This window comes from Somniosus microcephalus, chromosome 6 (assembly GCF_052327205.1).
Source record: "Somniosus microcephalus isolate GS21.2 chromosome 6, FLI_Smic_1.0, whole genome shotgun sequence".
NCBI lineage: Eukaryota > Metazoa > Chordata > Chondrichthyes > Squaliformes > Somniosidae > Somniosus > Somniosus microcephalus.
Window position 1 is genome coordinate 99,466,531 of NC_140992.1, and position 20,396 is coordinate 99,486,926.

The 20,396-nt window shown below is 43.7% G+C and overlaps 1 long non-coding RNA gene across 1 annotated transcript in view; it reads left to right on the top strand.

Annotated features, from left to right (window-relative positions):
• The window catches only part of LOC147115949 (uncharacterized), a 124,651-nt gene extending 106,287 nt beyond the window's left edge, over positions 1–18,364 (top strand). The window contains exon 3 of the long non-coding RNA XR_015078719.1: positions 18,230–18,364. This is a non-coding gene — a long non-coding RNA (uncharacterized LOC147115949). The remainder of the gene's footprint in view (positions 1–18,229) is intronic.
• Positions 18,365–20,396: the final 2,032 nt, after the last annotated feature.

Below are 20,396 nucleotides of genomic sequence, written 5' to 3' on the forward strand. Positions count from 1 at the left end.
GGCCGCAATACGAGATCTGTTTCTGGAAAAACTCGCACTTGTGGCGATTAGCTCATAGCCCATATTCCTTTAATCTGGCGAGCACCTTCTCCAAGTTAGCGAGGTGATCACCGTCATTTTCGCCCGTGACCAAGATGTCGTCCAAATAACACTGGGTCCCTGGAATCCCTTGCAGGACCTGATCCATCGCCCTTTGCCAGATAGCCGGAGCCGAGGCTACTCCAAACACCAGCCGGTTGTATTGATAGAGACCTTTATGGGTGTTGATTGTAAGGTAATGTTTCGAAGCTTCTTCTACCTCCATTTGCAAGTACGCCTGGGCTAGATCAATTTTGGTGAAGCGTTTACCACCAGATAGCGAGGCGAAAATATCCTCAATTCGTGGAAGCGGATATTGCACCGTGTGAAGGGCTGGGTTCACTGTCACCTTAAAATCCCCACAGATGCAGACCTTCTTTGGTTCCCCAGGCGTATTACTCAACGACCTCTTTATTACAGGAACGATGGGTGTAGCCCACTCGCTCCAGTCCACTTTGGACAGTACTCCTGAACGTTCCAACCCTTCCAGCTCTGCTTCAACCGCTGGTCTGATCGCATAAGGCACTGGTCTGGCCTTCAGAAACTTTGGGCTTGCATTATCCTCTATTTTAATTGTTGCTGTTATTCCTTTTAGTGTTCCTAGTCCCTCCTGGAACACTTCTTTTGCGTCAGTTAGCATTTTTGACAGTCGTCCAGGTGTGACGTCGTCATCCTTTTTGGCCTCCACCTTCAGTGCCTGTATGGAATGCCAATCTAAATGTATCTTCCGGATCCATTCACGCCCTAGCAGTGGTGATCCTCCATTTGGCAATACATATATATCCATTTTAGGTATTTCCTGACCTTTATATGTCACTTTCAGCCTTATTTTTCCTTTGGGGTAGACTTTTTGCCCCGTATACGTCTTCAAGTCAATCTCTGTAGCTTTCAAGGGTATGTGTGAAAATAGCCGCTTGTAGTCTCTTTGATTTATGACTGTTAGAGCTGACCCTGTGTCCAATTCCATTTCCACTTGGACTCCGTCTATCTTGAGTGTAACCCAGATTGTCTGGTGATCCTCCATTTTGGTTACATTATGTAGTTTCAGACAACCCAGCTCCTTGCTTCCGGAGTCTGTGTCACTTTTCTGTTCGTCTGAACCACTGTCCATCACCTGGTGTACCTTTTTGTACTTCGCCTGTGGAGATTTCTTACTGTTGGTTTTCTTTCCAGACCTGCAGACTCTTGCTATGTGTCCTGCTTTCCCACACTGTCTGCACACTTGGTCCTTGAACCAACAATCTTTCTGGTCATGTGTTGTTCTGCTGCAGCGATAGCACTTCCCTGTTCCATAGGTCATTTCATTGGTGCCATATTCTTGCGGTCTCCGTTGTATCTCTGCAGCGCCCCTTGCGGCTGCTTCGTGTGATACTGCCATACTGAAAGCTTTGTCCAGCGTAAGTTCCTTTTCTGATAGAAGCCGTTTCTGGGTTCCTTCACTTTGTAGCCCACACACAAACTTGTCCCTTAACGTGTCTGCTAGTCCCGCTCCAAACTGGCAGTATTTCGATAGCTTGTGCAGTTCCGTTAAGTACTCAGCATTGCTTTCGTCTTTGTGTTGGTTCCTTTTATGGAACTTAAATCGTTCTGCTATCAGCAGCGGTGTGGGGTTTAAGTGGTCCTGTAGGATTTCTACTATGGTTTCAAAATTCTTGTTTACCGGCTTCTCTGGAGTGATTAGATTTCGCAGTAACCCATAAGTTTTTGCACCCATGGAATTTAACAGAACCAGTGCTTTATTAGCATCTGGCACTTCATTCGCCCTGCAGTACACCTCCATACATTCCACATATGTCGCCCAATCTTCGACTTCATTGTCGAACGTAGAGATACTGCCACTCTTCGGCATCCTTGGTTGTGCGTTAACTATCACCAATGGTGCCTCCCGTGCTTCCCCTTCTTCTCCGCTGGCACAAAATGGCATCTCCCGCGCTTTCCTTCCTTCCCGCGCTCGCCTGTCTTCTCCGCTGCGGCTTCGCAAAATGGCGTCTCCCGCGCTCTTCCTTCTTCTCCGCAGCTCAATGGCGCCTCCCGCGCTCTCCCTGCTTCTCCGCGGCTCAGTGGCGTCTCCCCTTGCTTCGCCCCGCGGACCCTGATCAGCCCGTGATCCCTGGCTGTGCTCTGCGCGTTCTTCTCTTGATATTTGTCGACGCCGCTCAGTCTAGAACCCGGCTGTTTCTTACCCTCTCTCTCTCCGGTTTGCAGTATTTTTCCTCGACGCCGCTCGGTGATCAACCCCCGGCTGCGCCCTGCTCTCTTCACCCTCTTTCTTACCGCGTCGACGCCGCCCGGCTCTCTCTCTCTGCCGTCGGTCGGCTCCACCCGCCGCTGCTCGGGAAGGGTCTGCTCTGGACCTGTCGTCGGTCTCTTACTGCTCGTTGTGGCTGGGGAACCAAGCCCGGCTCTCCACAGCCTCCCCAGCAAAGTTGGATCTCTGCCTGACTGCTGGGCGGTTGCTCGCGGTCGACGCCCGTGTTCCTGGACTCGACTATTTTTTTTATGTTGCAGGTAGATTCGCATCAACACTCGTCGCCACTGTTAGATCCGTGGTTCAGTGGATAAATAATTACACGGATGCTGTACATAAACAAATAACAGGTCTTTACTGGAGGAGGGTAATCTCTAGACTGGGGTACAGAGGCATGCGCACAGCTTATATACCGGTGTGGTTACTGCCGGTACTACTGTATACAGGAGCTGTAAAAAGTAGTTCTGACTTAAAGCACATACACTACAGTAACCATTCTATGATTCTATGATTCTATGTTTGTCCGCCCCTCGTCTTGCCTCCCTTAAAACCAGATGTGGACAGGTTTGAGGCGGGTTGGGTTCGGGTTTCAAATTTTTAACTTTTTAACTTCCCCCGACGTAAACCCACATGCTTTAGAGGGTTAAAGTACACCCAATGGGTGGGCATAAAACAGGTGGTTGATTCGCTGTCGCCCGTTCATCGCCTGATGATACAAGTTAAAATAATCCTTAATGTGTGCAACTGGCTGAAGATATTAAATTGCAGAAGATTCTCAGAGCTACCACACAAGGTGTTAATTGTTAAAGAACTACAGTATCTCTGCAATTAAAGAATAATCTGCATTAAGTCCAAGTTTAACCCCTAGTTATGTTAGCACTTCACATTTAAAGCAAAAAAAGTCAATAATTTATACATGAGCAAGAATTAGTGCGTTCCTAATGAATAAAACACTTCAGTGTATGGCAAGTGTTTTTGTTTTTTGTTAAACTAAGACCTGATTGGTTAATAAGAAATCCCTGGGGTCCTCTGAATTTAACACTGGGAGACGGAAAAAGTGTCTGCAACCTTTATCATACAGAAATCACACCTGGTGTTGATGTCAACCTAATAAATGCCACAATCAGATCATTATGGCACTTTTAGCAGGATTAATGATACTGTCAGAGGGACTTTCAAAGCCTGCTACTAATATATGTGTTTGATCATTGAAACAAAAATCTTTCCTCTCTCCTGTATGTGTGAAATGAAACCCTGCTCAAAGCTAAATGCTTTGTGTAACTCTAAGCTTTGTTCATGTTCCCACACAATTACAGCTCAGTATTGCTAATCTAGAGTTTTGATAGCTCAATGGCCTTGCTTTGCACAATGGTTAGCTGAAAAAATAAATCTTTTATGTGACAATTTGAAGTTTTGCCGGGATAAACCAACCGCCTTGTGTTCAGTTACAGCTACGACACATGCACAGTGGCCTGGTTATCCTGTAAATCTTGTGCTGGAGTGGATCAGTCTTTCACAGTGCTCTGATGGAAGACCTGTTGTATAATCCTATCTATGTGACATTGAAGAGAGCCATTGCTTGGAACAATAGTCTTCTACTGATGGCCACCAAGCCTTTAGCCACCTACATCCCATGCTCTGGTTGACACGGCCCTCGACTGTGTCCGTTCTATCTCCCGCACTTCTGCCCTCACCCCTGCCCCTCCCTCCCGGAACCATGATAGGGTTCCCCTTGTCCTCACCTTTCACCCCACCAGCCTCCACATTCAACGGATCATCCTCCGCCATTTCCGCTACCTCCAAAGTGATCCCACCACCAACCGCATCTTCCCCTCCCCTCCCCTTTCAGCATTCCGTAGGGACCGCTCCCTCCGAGACACCCTAGTCCACTCCTCTGTCACCCCAAACAGCCCTTCCCCTTCGCCTGGCACCTTCCTGTGCAAGCGCAGGAGATGTAACACCTGCCCCTATACCTCCCCCCTTCCCACCGTCCAGGGCCCCAAACACTCCTTCCAGGTGAAACAGCGATTTACTTGTACTTCTTGCAATCTAGTATACTGTATTTGCTGCTCACAATGCGGTCTCCTCTACATTGGGGAGACCAAACGCAGATTGGATGACCACTTTGCGGAACACCTCCATTCAGTCCGTAAGGGTGACCCCGAGCTTCCGGTCGCCTGTCATTTTAATTCACCGCTCCATTCCCACTCGGACCTCACCGTCCTTGGCCTCTTGTATTGTTCTACGGAAGCTCAACGTAAACTCGAGAAACAGCACCTCATCTTCCGATTAGGCACTTTGCAGTCTTCCGGACTCAATATCGAGTTCAACAATTTCAGATCATAACCTCGGCCCCTGTTACTTTTTTACTTATAATTTTTTCCACCCTTTTGTTTCGGGTCTTCCTTCCCCCCCCCTTTCCTTTTGTTTCTCTCTCCCACCTGGCAGCTATCTCTTATCCTGCCAGTACACTTCACACCTAATCTCAGCTGTCTTTTGTCTTCACTGGCCTATTACCATCTCGTCTGATTTCGAATACCTTTTAATGTCTCTTTTACTTCTTTTGTTGGATCGCAGCCCTGCCTTCGATCTATTTTATTTTCATTCCAGTTTTGAAGAAGGGTTTCGACGCGAAACGTCAACTCAAATTTCTCTCCACGGATGTTGCCTGACCTGCTGAGTTTTTCCAGCATTTTCTGTTGTTATTTCGGATTTCCAGCATCTGCAGTATTTTGCTATCGTACCATGCTCTGGAGTTCCCTTCCTAAACCTGTTTGTCTCTCTTCTTCCCTCTACTCCTTTAAGACCATCATTAAAACCCACCTCCTTGATCAAGCTTTTGTCCACCCCTCCTAAAATGTCTCCTTCTTTGGCTTGATGTCCACTTGTTTCCCCTTATGTCTCTGTGATATCCTTTGGGATGTTTTTCTACACAAAAGGGGCTATATAAATGCAAGCTGTTATTGTTCTTGAGGTGTGCTGACTGCAATATTACTAACAGCTATTTTAAGTTTAAAAAAAACTTTGAAAGCTGTATTTTCTTTTGTTTAACCACCTGATTTCTGGGTGGTTACAGGGTGGTGCAGGATGGAGAATGAGGTGGGGAGACCTACTGCCAAATCCCCGCCCCTAAATTGGGCCTATAACATTGTCCTCCACCTTCACTCGCAGGAATGCCGACCGCCTGCCCTTTGAACTCACTGCCACACTTAACATGATGGTGGAAGCATGGACTTTAAAAATTGGCTGATTGCCCTGCATTCCCTCTTCAGCACTATTCACAATTCACAATTCAAATCGCTTTATTGGCATGATAAGTTACATCTTATGTTGCCAAAGCATCAAAATACATTTATGGTTTAGCACATAAACGCAGTTCTATTCATACAGTGTATAAACAGGTATATCCCTGAGTGTATAAATATACATTCGCATTGTTTATATATATTCTTTTCTTAGTTTACTGGTTGTCCCTCTGTTCATGGCAAGCTGTAACATAGTGTGCCGCCAGTGTTATACAGCTTCTCTCCTCTCCCAGTAGGAATGGGAGTTTTTGGTTGTCATTCAGATTTCTGAAATCAGGGCATATTTGTGAGAATTTTTGGTAGAAATTCTCCCTGATGCCCTGATATTTTCCACAAGCTGTGAGGAAGTGCATCTCTGTCTCCACCACTCCCTGACTGCAGTGAGAGCATATCCTGTCCTCTCTTGGCAGCCTGGTCTGCCTGTGTCTGCCTTTTTCGATCACTAGGCTATGTTCTACAGGGTGACAGCAAGACCAGTATTGGGGTGGTGATACACAGACTGTAGTAGTGAGGTGAATGATAATTCCAGGGATGTAGGAAGAGGATGTAGTTTTGGCCACCGCTCTCTCTCTCTCTTATGCTTTCCTATTGCCGGCAGATCTGCTGAGGGCTGAGCCATTATTATATATTTTTTGATATCTTCAGGAAGGTGGGGGCTTCTGCCCCCATTAATGATTGCTCTAGCACTTTGTGGTATTGCACTAAGTGTCCTGTTCTCTCTCAGTTTAAGTGGCAAGCTCCCTTTGCAGGCTGGAAATACCACCGGGGAACCCGCCCTGCATATACAATTGAACCCAAGCCAGGAAAATGAGTTGGGTTCATGGTGGGGTTGAGGCATTGGCAGAAATCCCATCTTGACTCACTTCTGGTGGCAACACCACCCTGGAGGAAAAGCCAGGCCTTAAAGTGTCAGGCAGCCAGTTACACTGCCCTGTTAAGCATGGGAGTTGACCATAGCTCCTGCTGTGATTTTGAAGGGAGACCAGTGGATGTCCCGGAGGAGAAGAAGAAGAAACAACAACAACAACAACAACAAATCATCATCATTATCAAACTTGTATCGCACCCTTAATATTGAAAAATGACCCAAGGCGCGTCACCAAGGTGTAATCAAGAAAAATGCATGCTGAGCTAAAGAAGGAGATATTGGGAGGGGTTACTAAAAGCTTGGTTAAATAAATTGTTTTGAAGGAGGATCTTAAAGGAGAAGAGGAAGTTGGAGAGGTGGAGGACTTGAGGGAGGGAATTTCATAGCATGGGTACCAGGCAGCTGAAAACACAGTTGTCAATGGTTGGGCAGAGGGAGAGGGGATTCATAACAGGCCAAAGACAGGAACAGAGGGGGCTTATAAGGCTGGCGAAGGTTGCAGAGGTAGGGAGGTGGGAGGTCTGGCCAGGAGAGCATTGGGATAGTGAAGTCAGAAGATGATAAAGTCATGGATTAGGGTTTCAGTGCGATGGGTTAAGGCAGAGGATGTTACGGAAGTGGAAGTAGGCAGTCTTTGTTATGTAGAATTTATGGCGTTAGAAGCTCAGCTCGGGATCAAATAGTGTGCTGAGATTGAAAGATCATTTGCTATAGAACTTTTCACAACCACCAGATGTCCCAAAGCGCTTTACAGCCAGTTAAGTACTTTTGAAGTGTGGTCACTGTTGTAATGTGGGAAACACAGCAGCCAATTTGTGCACTGCAAGGTCCCATAAACAGCAATGTGTTAATGACCAGATAATCTGTTTTAGTGATGTTGGTTGAGGGATAAATATTGGTCAGGACACTGGGGAGAACTCCCCTGCTCTTCTCTCAAAATAGTGCCGTGGGATCTTTTATGTCTAGTTGAGAGTGCAGGCGGGGCCTCGGTTTAACGTTTCATCCAAAAGACGGCACCTCCGACAGTGTAGCACTCCCTCAGTACTGCACTGATTTCTTGTGCTCAAGTCTCTGGAGTGGGATTTGCATCCACAACCTTCTGACTCGGAGACAAGGGCTGCCCACTGAGCCATAGCGTCACTCAGATTGCAAACAGTTGGGTTTAGCCTGAGTCAGTGGCCGGGGAGGGGGATGGAATCGATAGCAAGGATACAGATTTTGTGGTGGGCTCAAATTCAATGGTTAATTGGAGAAAATTGCAGCTCATCCAAGAATGGATGTCAGATGAGCAGCCTGACAACACAGAGGCAGTTGAGAGGTTGACAGAAGTAAGGTACAGCATGACTAAAACTTTGATATATTGAAGTTCCTTAAATCAGGTCACCGCTATATCTTTTACAGCTGCAACTTTCCCTCCTATGCATGTACGTCCTTTGCTCCTAGTTTACAGTAATATTAATGCTTTACCTTGGTGCTTCTCTTTAGATTCTACATTTTCAAACCTCCTGTCAAATTCTCTGAGTGGAGGGGAGCTCACGGACAGTGCCACTGATACATTGCCACACTCTGTGGCTGAGGATCTGACAAAAATGTGCTTGTGCCCCTCCATGACTGTGTTCGGCAACACTTGAACAGCCTCCTTGCTGAAACTTGTTTTGTGCTACTCTCCATGAGCTATTTTCTACTACTATTCCGTACTCCACTGTTAAAATTCTCAGAATTTGATATTGGTCAACTGACACATGAACTGCTATAAAAGTGTGAGAAAAAAACTCTTTACTGTAGGTGCTACTTTTCATTGCCACTTATGGATTCATCTCTCACAGTCACACTTAGTAATCTGGCATGCCAGGGAAATTTAATTCGCAGATCCATTAAAAGTAAAAGAAAATCTTTATGCTTATTATTTTTAACAAACTGAAGAATGTCGACGGTAGTTCCACAATCTCATGCTTTCAATGGGGATCTGCACTTGCAGTGAATGTGGCTTAGAGAAAGAAAGAAATGAATGAAAAACTTGCATTTATATGTGTAGTCACTGTTGCAATGTAGGGAAATATGGCAGCTAATTTGCACACAGGAAGATCCCTCAAGCAGCAATGTGAATTCTAGAGGTGAAGTGAGAGTGACTGCCATTGACATCAAGGCACCATTTGACCGAGTGTGGCATCAAGGAGCCCTAGTAAAATTGGAGTCAATGGGAATCAGAGGGAAAGTTCTCCACTGGCTGGAGTCATAACTAACACAAAGGAAGATGGTTGTGGTTGTTGGAGGTCAATCATCTCAGCCCCAGGACATTGCTGCAGGAATTCCTCAGGCCAGTGTCCTAGGCCCAACCATCTTCAGCTGCTTCATCGATGACCATCCCTCCATCATAAGGTCAGAAGTGGGGATGTTCGCTGATGATTGCACAGTGTTCAGTTCCATTTGCAACTCCTCAGATAATGAAGCGGCCCGTGCCTGCATGCAGCAAGTCCTGGACGACATTCAGGCTTGGGCTGATAAGAGGCAAGTAACATTTGCGCCACACAAGTGTCAGGCAATGACCATCTCTAACAAGAGAGAATCTAGGCACCTCCCATTGACATTCAATGGGATTACCATTGCCGAATCCCCCACATTAAACATCCTGGGTTCACCATTGACCAGAAACTTAACTGGACCAGCCGCATAAATACTGTGGCAACAAGAGCAGGTCAGAGGCTAGGTATTCTGTGGCGTGTCTCTCACCTCCTGACTCCCCAAATTCTTTCCACCATCTACAAGGCACAAGTAAGGAGTGTGATGGAATACTCTCCACTTGCATGGATGAGTGCAACTCCAACAACTCTCAAGAAGCTCGACACCATCCAGGACAAAGCAGACCATTTGTTTGGCATCCCATCCACCACCTTAAACATCCACTCCCTCCACCACCTGTGCACCGTGGCTGCAGTGTGTATCATCTACAAGATGCACTGCAGCAACTCGCCAAGGCTCCTTCCACAGCACCTCCCAAACCCACGACCTCTACCACCTAGAAGGGCAAAGGCAGCAGGCGCATGGGAACATCACCACCTGCAAGTTTCCCTCCACGTCCCACACTATCCTGACTTGGAAATATATCGAAATTCCTTCATTGTTGCTGGGTCAAACGTTTCCCTAAAAACACTGTAGGAGTGCCTTCATCTCACGGACTGCAACAGTTCAAGAAGGTGCTCAACACCACCTTCTCAAGGGCAATTAGGGATGGGCAATTAATGCTGGCCTTGCCAATGATGCCCACATCCCATGAATGAATAAAAGAAAAATGACCAGATAATCTGCTTTTAGGTGTTGGTTGAGGAATAATTGTTGGTCAGGATACCAGGGAGAAATCTTCTTTGAAATTGTGTTGTGGGATTTTTTATGTCCACCTGAGAGGGGCGACAGGGCCTCGGTTTAACGTCTCATCTGAAAACGGCACCTCTGACCGTTCAGCACTCCCTCAGTGCTGCACTGGAGTGCCAGCCTAGATTATTGGTTCAGGGCCCCTGGAGTTGTGCTTGAACCCACAACCTTTTAACTCAGAGGTGAGGTAATACCACTGAGCCACAGTTGACACCAGAGATACAACACTGTAGCCCCAATTCTTTATCTGTGGTCTATGGGAACTTGGCTCGCTGCTGGAAGCGTGGGATTGGATGATCAGCCCTTGTATCCAGTGGAGATCTACAACATGCCGCTGGGGTGGTCTGCCTGATCTGTGAGAGGGGTTTTGCGCATAGTCTGTGATAGCCTAGCAGCACATATCCATATTCTCTACTCATTGAATGGGTGTCTATGATTTCTGGTTGGCCTGGGATCATGCTTATGCTCGCCGGTTGGATTGGCGCAAGCTCGAACTTCACGTGTCCTTGCATATTATGGATTCAAGGACATGTGAATTGATATCCGTAGTAAACAGTATTGTGGAGGTTTATGTAGCTGTGTATTTGATGGTTTCCTTACACAAGCAACTAAACATAATCTGAAATTTGCGACAGTGCAAAGAATCAACCTCACAATTGCCTCGTGAATCACACGAGGGATGAAACCAGCTATATATTTTCAGCCTGAAATTTAAAAATGTATGTATAAAATGGTGGAAAGAAAATGCCTGGATAGATGCACTTCTTACATTTGCGCAGTTAGTAGTTGATTCTCAGAAGTAGATTTTCCAATTTCACATTACCTCAGTGAGGAGCCTTAACTAACGGCATATGAAGTCACTATCTGCAATTTGCTGTTATGCATGGCCAATGGACAAAGCTCTCTGCTGGTACAGTGCATTTGTAACATCATCCTTTCATGTTCTTTTCTAAAAAAAAAATTCCCGAAGATGCTGAATTGCTTAGTTATGCGTGATAGCTCACCCAGGTAGCAATTCTTCAGTTGGCAATCAGGGTGGTGAGTGCTGGCGGGCTGTTTGACGAATTAATCCATCTGCTTCTCATCAAACATTCAGCAGGGCTTCTCATCACTTTCTAGCAGGGGTCTAGGTGGTAACCAGAAGTGGGAGCCCATCTTATTTTTCTCCTTCTCAATCCGATTGTATTGCATCACCTGCTAATCTTGCTGAGCTCAGGCATGAGATTTAACTTGCGACGTTCTGGTCTGTATGCCTTTCTGCTTCATTTTTATCCACTAGACCATCAGGAGAGCTTGTCAATATCTTAATTTATTTTATTCTTTCAAATAGATTTAGGTGCTAGAATGCAATATTACAAAAAGTTTAAGGCAATATTTTTTTTAAGCAATAAATTGTGATCTTACGTTCTCACATGCACACAGCTAGAACATTTATGTTCCGTGACCATGGTTGTGAATGAGGGAGGCTGTGCTGACACTTAGTAAGAGTAAGAACAGCTGCACTGTCAAACAATGAATAATGTCAAATTTAATTTCATAAACTGGAGCGTAAAGAGGTTATGAGTATCTTAGATTTGTTTTCTCCTTTCCTTACCCCCAAAAAATGAGCCATACATTATGAGTTACATTGTCCAACTGTCCCACTTACTATTTTCAGCATACTTGCGATTTATTCTATAATACCACAAGATGCCTTGATACATGTATTTAAATTATGTCACTTTAAGTTATACTCAAGAATCTACAAAATTCTTGAATCCTGCCAGGAGTCTCCTTAACTCGTGAAACTCGGGATCCTATAATCTCAGTAGGAACAGATGCAATTTTGAATTACCAATGGGTGGAGTTTGCACCGCTCAAAAAAGGGCCCCACAAGAATCTACTTCGCAATCACTTGCCTCCCTCGTTAACCAATCTGGACTGCCTGGGCTTCACGGAGGAGCCGTTGGATTTACCACCCTCCCCAATCGCTGACTGCTACAAATGTGCGAGTAGCTCACTGAAAATGGTTTGGGCCTCCAACCACTTCCAACAGGCAGGTGGTGGCCTTACTCTGCCTGACTCCTGCCCAATGGAAGTGGTCACTTCAAAACCAACCTCTTTATTTCAACATGGTACCTCTGCTACAACATTTATTTTCCCTGTTTTTTTTACTTTAAATACCACTGAGATGACTACAATGGGCAATTAAGGAGAAAGTTCTATAGTACCAGCTGGCAGAGGTGATCTGTTGTCAAATCTGTCCCGTCCCCTTCAGTCACATTTTTCCATTATAACAGTGACTAAACTTCAAAAGTACTTCATTGGCTGTATAGTGCTTTTGGATGTCGTGAGGCCGTAAACGGCACCATATACATGCATGTCTTTCCTTTCTGTCTTTCTGTCTTTCTTTCTTTCTCTCTTTCTTTCTTTCTTTCTCTCTTTCTTTCTTTCTCTCTTTCTTTCTTTCTCAGAGAATCTTCTATTGGCTGCCACCAAGCACATTGGATGATCTATTACTACTAGCGGCTTTCACTGCTCTAACATTTTATTAATCCCACCTTCTCCTACACCTTTAAGGCTGCCTGCAGTTAATAACTTCCCTATGTAGGAAGCATTGTATAGCAACATGTCAGGTATGTTTATTTTACAGCCGACTAACATTAATAAAGCCTTATGTCTAACTCTGTTAATAAAGGACACATATGTTTTAGGAGGCTGTGACTCCCATAGCCTTACAGTACAAACTGATGACAGATTCGTCTCGTGTAAGTACTTTCCATTGTAAATGATTCTGACCTGCCTGCTGTATTAGGCAGCAGTCACAGACTAAATAAAAGGGAACTAGACAGTGATAAGTATATCTGAATCAGCCTTCAACTCCTTTGATCTTTGAGGACGGTTTATTCCCTGTTTATTGTAGTTTTGACATTGTGCTGCTAATCTTGGCCGTTTCTCTAATAAAGACGAGTTACTGGCTGCTGGTCACATAAACCTTAGAGTAGAGTGTGCTGCACCAAACAAAATTAAATTCAGTGCTCGTGGAGACTCATTGCCATTTACAGATACAACCTAACAAAGACGTGCGCTCTCATACAAACAGCTAAATCTACAAAGTCGTAAAGAGAAGCCGGTCGGTGGGGAAAAACAGCTGCGAGTTATTTTCATTGCAGTGCCATGTGTGAGTGGTACAGCAAAGTTTTTGCAAGGCTATGATGCATTTCAACGCAAATTGCACAATCGCGTCGCAGCATTTAGCAAACATGAAAAAAAGTTTCCCCCTGCCCCCTTTTCCCTTATTCTGTTCCTTTTTAAATGCTGTTCGTCTGTAAAATCTTCCATTGTTGAGGAAGGGTGTTTAGGCCCGGAACATTGACTGACTGACTTCAGTTTCTCCACGGATGCTGCCTGACCTGCTGAGTATTTTCAACTCCGCAGTATTTTATATTAAAATAAAAGTTTTTTGCCAAAATTTTAAATGATTGAAAATATATATTTCTGCATCATTCCAATTCTACCTTAATGCTCGGACATGAATAGCTGAATGAACTGTCAAACTGCAGCAGTAAAGGTGAGTATCAAGGTAATACAATTGAAATTAGAATTGAATTCAACTGAGCCGGGAGGAGTGAGACTAATAGCTGCATGTCTGATTGAATACCATTTATCATATGCACTGTCATTCACAATGCATTTAGGGCACCAAAAGAAATGCACCAAAAGAATTTCTAAACTGTCTGACTGGGTTAAGGACAGGATTAGTACAGGACTATTTGTACTACAGCTGTCTCCTCAGCCTTACTCCGTTCTGTCTAGGCTCTGGCATACTGTAAATTTTACATTACACTTGATCATATAACTGTTAACATCTCAGGTTACCTAAAATGATGGTTTCAGCAATTTTATACTTTAAAGCTTTACTGTGGGCCCATATCTATTAAAGTGACATTGCTGGGGGAATAAAAGCTGTGTCTTTTCTTTCCCTCGTGCTTGGGGAAAATCTGTATACAGTAGGATGGAAATGGCCTTTAAATTGCAACAATGTAGAAATTGTCATTGTGTGTTTTTTTTCCCTCTCCAGATATTACATCGGGAAAGCGTATCTTGAAAAATAATGTAAATGCTTTAGGTCTGGAATGGCTTGCCCACTGTGGCCATTTTAAATGCTAGACGAACAGGCACAAGTGGCTCAAGTTGCAATTCACAATCCCATCATTTAAAAAGTCCCTGACATTCTCCTGACTTTTTAGGGCCATTTCAGTGATGGCACACTCGCATTCCGGTTGCGTGCCTCACTGAATCCAATCAGGAGGATTGTGTGTTTGGTTTATAAAGCGTCATATTCAGTTGGACATTTTAGGAACCTTTTGGAGGCCTGGCAACAAGCGTGAGAGGCTATCACTAGACCTCCCGACTCAATCTCATGTAAATTATTTCCGTGCCAAAGTCACTGATTTTTTTTTTACTTGCTTACTCCTTTAACATTGCCTACCATTATTAAAATGGCAGCTGCTGGGATTTTTCTGGCCTTGTAGAGTTTCCTGTGTATTTGACTGTTTAGTATTGCATCTAAAGTTATTTTTTTTATCCCTGTGGAACAATGCTATCTGCCTAGTTCTTGTCACATTACCTCCTGCTAGTGTTTGGCACATCTTTTTTGCGTTGCAAGGTTGTTTTTCCGCAATCCTTTCCCAATCTTGTTGACAACTGCTATTTCATTCTCAGCAAGTAAATTGTTCAGCGTGGGAATTCTTTTGTGCATTCCTATGGCAGGCTTAGATTTGGTGGAAGAATCATAGGATCATAGAATCTTATAGCAGAGTAGCAGGCCATTCAGCCCATCGTGCCTGTGCCGACTCTTCGAAGGAGCTATCCAATTAGTCCCACTCCCCAACTCTTTCCTTGTAGATCTTCAATTTTTTTCCTTTTCGAGTATCTATCAAATTCCCTTTTGAAAGTTACTACTGAATCTGCTTCTACCACCCTTTCAGGCAGTGCATTCCAGATGGGTTTCTGTGAAGGGAAGAAAGACAAATGCGATTACACCTGAGGTATTTGCCGCCAACTCACTGCTGTCCCAGGAACCATTGCCTGAAATTTCCACGGGAGTTCTCCAGTGGGAGACTGGTGGGAGTGGGTAAAAATGGTCATTTGTGCCGTATCTCCAGGGCAGCTATCAATCTTTCTTTGAAGTTATGGCAGGAGATCAGGAGAACGCCACTGAAATTCGAGGCCCCCATGTTTAGACCTCAGAGTATCTAGTTACGTATGTCTGAATAGACCTGCGTTTTATATTTCACGATGGAGGCTCTCGCCAAGTATCATTAGCACATTGCTGTTTGTGGGATCTTGCTGTGTGCAAATTGGTCACTGCGTTGCCCACATTACAACAGTGACTCCGCTTCAAAAGCACTTCATTGGCTGTAAAGTGCGTTGAGATGTCTGGTGGTCGTGAAAGGCGCTATATAAATGCAAGTCTTTCTTTCTTTCTCCTCCAATACAGCCCGCAGAGAAGTTCCACCTCAGGCAAAGCTGTGTCCATGGCTGTGTAGGTGACTAAAGCATTACATTCCCCTTTTGAATGGAGGCAGCAGCACAACCGAGCACGGCACCTTTCCCAAGTGGCAGGTTTCCCAGAAGTTCCGGGCCTCATAGAAAGAACACATGTGGCAATTTGGATCCCTAACAACAACTCCATGGCTTATATGACTAGGAAAGGTTTCCAGTCCATTAATGTGCAGGTGGTCTCAGAGCACAAGAACTGAATCATGCAAGTGAAAACATAATCCCTCAGAAATGCCATGAAGCCTTTATTTACAGCAATCCACCATTCCCCTATTATTTGAAGGAGCAGGCAGACTATACAGGTGGCTACTGGAGGAACAAGGACATCCAGTGCAGCCGTAATGACTCATTCCCCTTGAAAAACTCGCAAATAGTTGCAGAATGAGATGCAATGCTCATGCCCCCACCTGAATTCTAATAAGACATCGCATTGCCATGCTGAAGCAGTAATTCCGCTGTGTGGCAGACCAAGGGGATCCTGCTTGATAACCTTGACAGGGCCTCCAAAATTACCTGCGTTGGCTCAGAGATGAGAGCACTGTCACTCAGTCACAGCTGACACCTTAATAGCTGGATGAAGAGCAATATCGGGAAAGTCCTCCATTGGGTTGCGAGGTCCTATAATTATGCTAAAATAATTTTTTTTTTAAAGGTTCAGCCTTTAAACATGGGTAATAGATCTTGCCATCTCCCTCTGAAGAATCCCTTAAATTACCAATGGGAAGAGCACTGCCTGAGCCTTGGGTGGCCATTATACGTCTATTAGTAAAAATACAAGTAAACATCAGGCCACCTGATGTCTTGCTGAAAAAGAAGCCAGCCAGACATCTGCTTTCCTCTAATATCTCAGCCACCCTAATGTTTACTAACTCTTGCAGAATGCATCAAAAAGTCAGCTGCATTTATTTTTGCAGTTTAAATATTTGATACGTATCCTGGGTCTCCCTCTCCCCATTTGGCTCGGGACTTCTTAGTTCCATGTTATGTATCCTATGCTGATCTTATGGAAACAACAGACCTGGATTAAAAAAAAAAGATTAAAAATTGATGGGACTTGACTGCTTCTGAGAGAATTGTACACAGAATAATTCTTTACAGCTTGAGTCTCCTTGGAAAGATAGATCTGCCAATTTATCTTTCACCCTTCTATCCCCTCTGAGCCAGTATATTTAGTGTGATTAAACCACAAGCTCAATCCAATTGGACTATAATTTTAGTAGCATGTAGACACAGGATTGTGATACACCAGATTCTACACTGCAAATCTACCCGTTGAAAGAAATGGCCTCCAGGAAAGGTAACATTTTAGGGATTAGAGAAATAATATACCCCTTATTCAGTTGAAACACATTAGGTAAGAATATTCTTCAATAATGAACAATTTCACAAATATGTTAGTTTTCCCCAAAACAACAGCTGAAAATATTTTAATTGTTAGTTAATTATCAAAGTTTCTCTTCATTTCAATCTCTTCAGAATTGTAACCATAGATGTTCCAAGTTCAATTTCCAGTCTGTGTTGAGTGAGCTGGCACTACAGTTGTCGCCAACAGCCAATGGGCCCCCACAGTCAGATAGGCTGACAACACTTGCAATATAGGATTACGTGGACAAGGTTACAGAGTGCACCTGGCACCTGCGTAACTATACTCTAGCACAAGTCAGGAGCTTCAGGAGAAGGGAAGGAGAAAAGAAAGGGAGAAAAGTGGCAACATTAATTGGATTTACCTCCTTTAGAGGCTAATTAGTAAGAAGTCATATCTTCATGTATGATGTGAAAACCTTTTAACCTGGAGAGTGGTTTAAAGAGCTTGGGTGAGAAGACCCACCATTTTGTTTTGTGTCACCATGATTTATCTAATGATGTGAAAAGGGGCTGAACTATGTCGAGGTGTAGAAGGTTGTAGATTTAAAATAAGCTGTGAGCAGTACTCAGAGAAGCCAGGAGCAGGATTCTGACCATATCCAGATTATAAACGAAATGAAAAGTGTTTAGCTATAATCTCTACTTTGTTGCAATGTGAATTTGCTTTGGTAGCTAATTAATCAGATGTCCATTTATTTTGATTTAACAAAATCAACCAGATCAGTGTTTCCAGAGGAGGAGAATTATGCAGGGTTCTCCCCATCTCCCATCATAACCATGGAGAAACGACGTAAACAGTTGTTTTTCCAACGGGTTTCCGCCAATCTTCTGCTGAAGTTACGGTGGGAGAGCAGGCGAACCCCATGGAAATGCCAGGCAAGAGTGTATTAAATATTTCTTTCCTAAGGACAGGTGGTGGAATAAATGGGGTGATTTATGAGGATGATAGATCAATATGAAGCATCCTGAATTAGGGAATATTCCATTAACCAATTAAAGTTTAATTTCTTAGTCAGTAGCTCTACTTTAAAGAAAAAAAAGATGTAGGTGCCCGACTTTGAGAAATTGCCTTTATGCAGGCTCTTTCATTGCAAGTCATTCCAAAATAGACATATTCATCACTCTCTTGTCGATCTATACGTACATAACTAATGTTCAGATGATAGTACAATGAAGGCAATGGTGCATTCTCACTACAACCCTGGTGTCATCACAGGAGCTACATTTATTGCATGTGCACACACACACACACACACACGTATGTATGACTAATTGGAGAGCTCTTTCAAAGAGCTGCCATAAGCACGATGGGCCGAATGGCTTCCTTCTGTGCTGTAAAATTCTATGATCCTATGAAGTATTTTAAATGGTAAACTGTTCAAGAGTGTATCAAAGCAGGAAATATTGTAAAGTGTTTTTTTGGATGTCTTGAATCTCCTTTTTATTTTTCAGTATTTCCACTTTCCTGAAGGCGATGGTGCATAAAGGAATCTACAGATGCCAGCTTGATAAAAATTAAAAAGAAATTATGTTCAATTCATTTCACTTCTCTATGAAATCAAATTCTTTTCATTTGCACATGCACCAAGGGGCACGACAGCAGAATTGGAAGGTAAGGACTGACAGTAACAGTAGTTAATATTCTTTTTGGGTTAAAAAATAATAAAATAAAAGAATGTATGTGAAATTGTAGCCTTGCCATTTATTTACCCTTATAGTCAGCTATAAGAAAGAAAGACTCACATTTATATAGCACCTTTCACAGCCTCAATACTTCACAGCCAATGAAGTACTTTTTGAAGTGTAGTCACGATTGTAATGTAGGGAAATGTGGCCGTCAGAAAGGTCTCACCAACAGCAAAGAAATAAATCACCAGTTGATCTGTTTTGTTGGTGTTGATTGAGGGAGGCATGTTGGCCAGGACACCAGTTGAACTTTCTTGCTCTTCAAATAATGCCGTGGGATCTTTTTGGTGCCATGTCCACCTTGGTCCGCAACCCAACATCAAAAAAATCTTCCTGTTGAACATATTGTGAGTCAACAACTCCATTATCGTTGTATCTTGCGACTACCAGGATGGTAGAAGGTGATCTAGGTGGGCCATGGGCTTTCTCCATCTAGCAGTTCCTATGCTCCTATATTTAACCTCTTTAATTCTGGGATAAATCTTTTATTGGACACAGATCACATTGTCCTCAACCATCAGTGTAGTGCCAGTTTTAGAAGTGGGTGTACTATAGAACATCTACAGGATTTAGTTTCTGGAGGTGTGGGGGAGGGTGGGGGTGATGGTTGGAGCCATGCCCCATGAAAAATGTTGACTTTAAACCCTTATTTGGTGTATTTTACAGCTTTTTGGAGTAGTTTTTAAATACATGCAAATGCTGTATATACTACTTCATATGAGAAAATATACTCCACTGAGCAGGGCAGGTAACAACTATATTGGTGACTCATCTATATTGTTGCTCTATTAACAAAATCCTTATTCTTGACTCTTGTTTCTTTCTATGCCATTATAGTTTTTGAGCTGAGAAATTACATTTGGTGCCACTAGTGGACAAACACAGAATGTGTTCAGATATTTCTTTGTCTGCTATTTTTAGGTAGGCACTAACCCATTTATTTTAAATGGGTTAACACCCCTGTTAAAGAAATGAGGGAGATCGGCTCGTGTATACATTTTTGAAATACACCCATGCACTTTTAGCACCTTGTTTCCCGTGTCGCATTATTAATAAATATAGCATCCAACTAATCAAGAACAAGGGATCTGCTGCTAAGTAAAATATATTTTCCAGTTATACTGATTATCTTTGTACTTTTGTCTATTTACATAACTTTACGTGAAAGCATTTTCATACAGCAGCATAGCCAGCTATTGCACAGTTAAACACTAAACCGCTTATCTATAACTGCAAGATATGTCCACTGGGCTGAATTTCATTATTTAATGTGGCCGTGAAATTCGAACCTTTAGCGCCAGCCATTAAGGCTAGTTTGGAAGAAAAAATGGCGGCCGTCTCGCTTCCGCCCACTTCCTGCGGGTCCCACAGCGGCCGCCATTTTGGGCAGATCGGCAGCACTGCCATTACCTGTGCTCGCTCCAGATATTTATATGAGGCAGATCATGATGTCAATGAGTGTGCAATGTTGATTTGATGCATGATCTGCCATTTTTGAAGTTGGCGCTCCATTTAATGCCCTCTCCTAATCACGATCACCTGACCATGCGTTCACCAGCAGGCAAGAAAGATCATCATCAATTTGCAGTTGACTTGCTTTTTGATTCGTACTGGCTCTGTGTGAGTTTGCACAACTGTTTTGAGCTTTCTAAAGTTATTTAAAGTTGCTGAGGTGAGCGGGAGCCTTGCTGCAAGTGGAGAATGCCTTGCTTCTCATCTAAACGCTTCTGCTCACACAACTTGCTCCCAATCATGCAGGCTGTACGCACTCGAGTATGACAGGGAGATGGTGCAGAGGCAGCGAAGAAGAGGACAAGATGCTCACAGAGAGAAGGATGAAGGGCAGCAGGGCTCTCAGCAGGAGGCCCTGCCCACCTAGGGTCTTCTGAAAGCACTTCTCCTACATGCACTTAAGCCAGGAGCAGTGTATTCA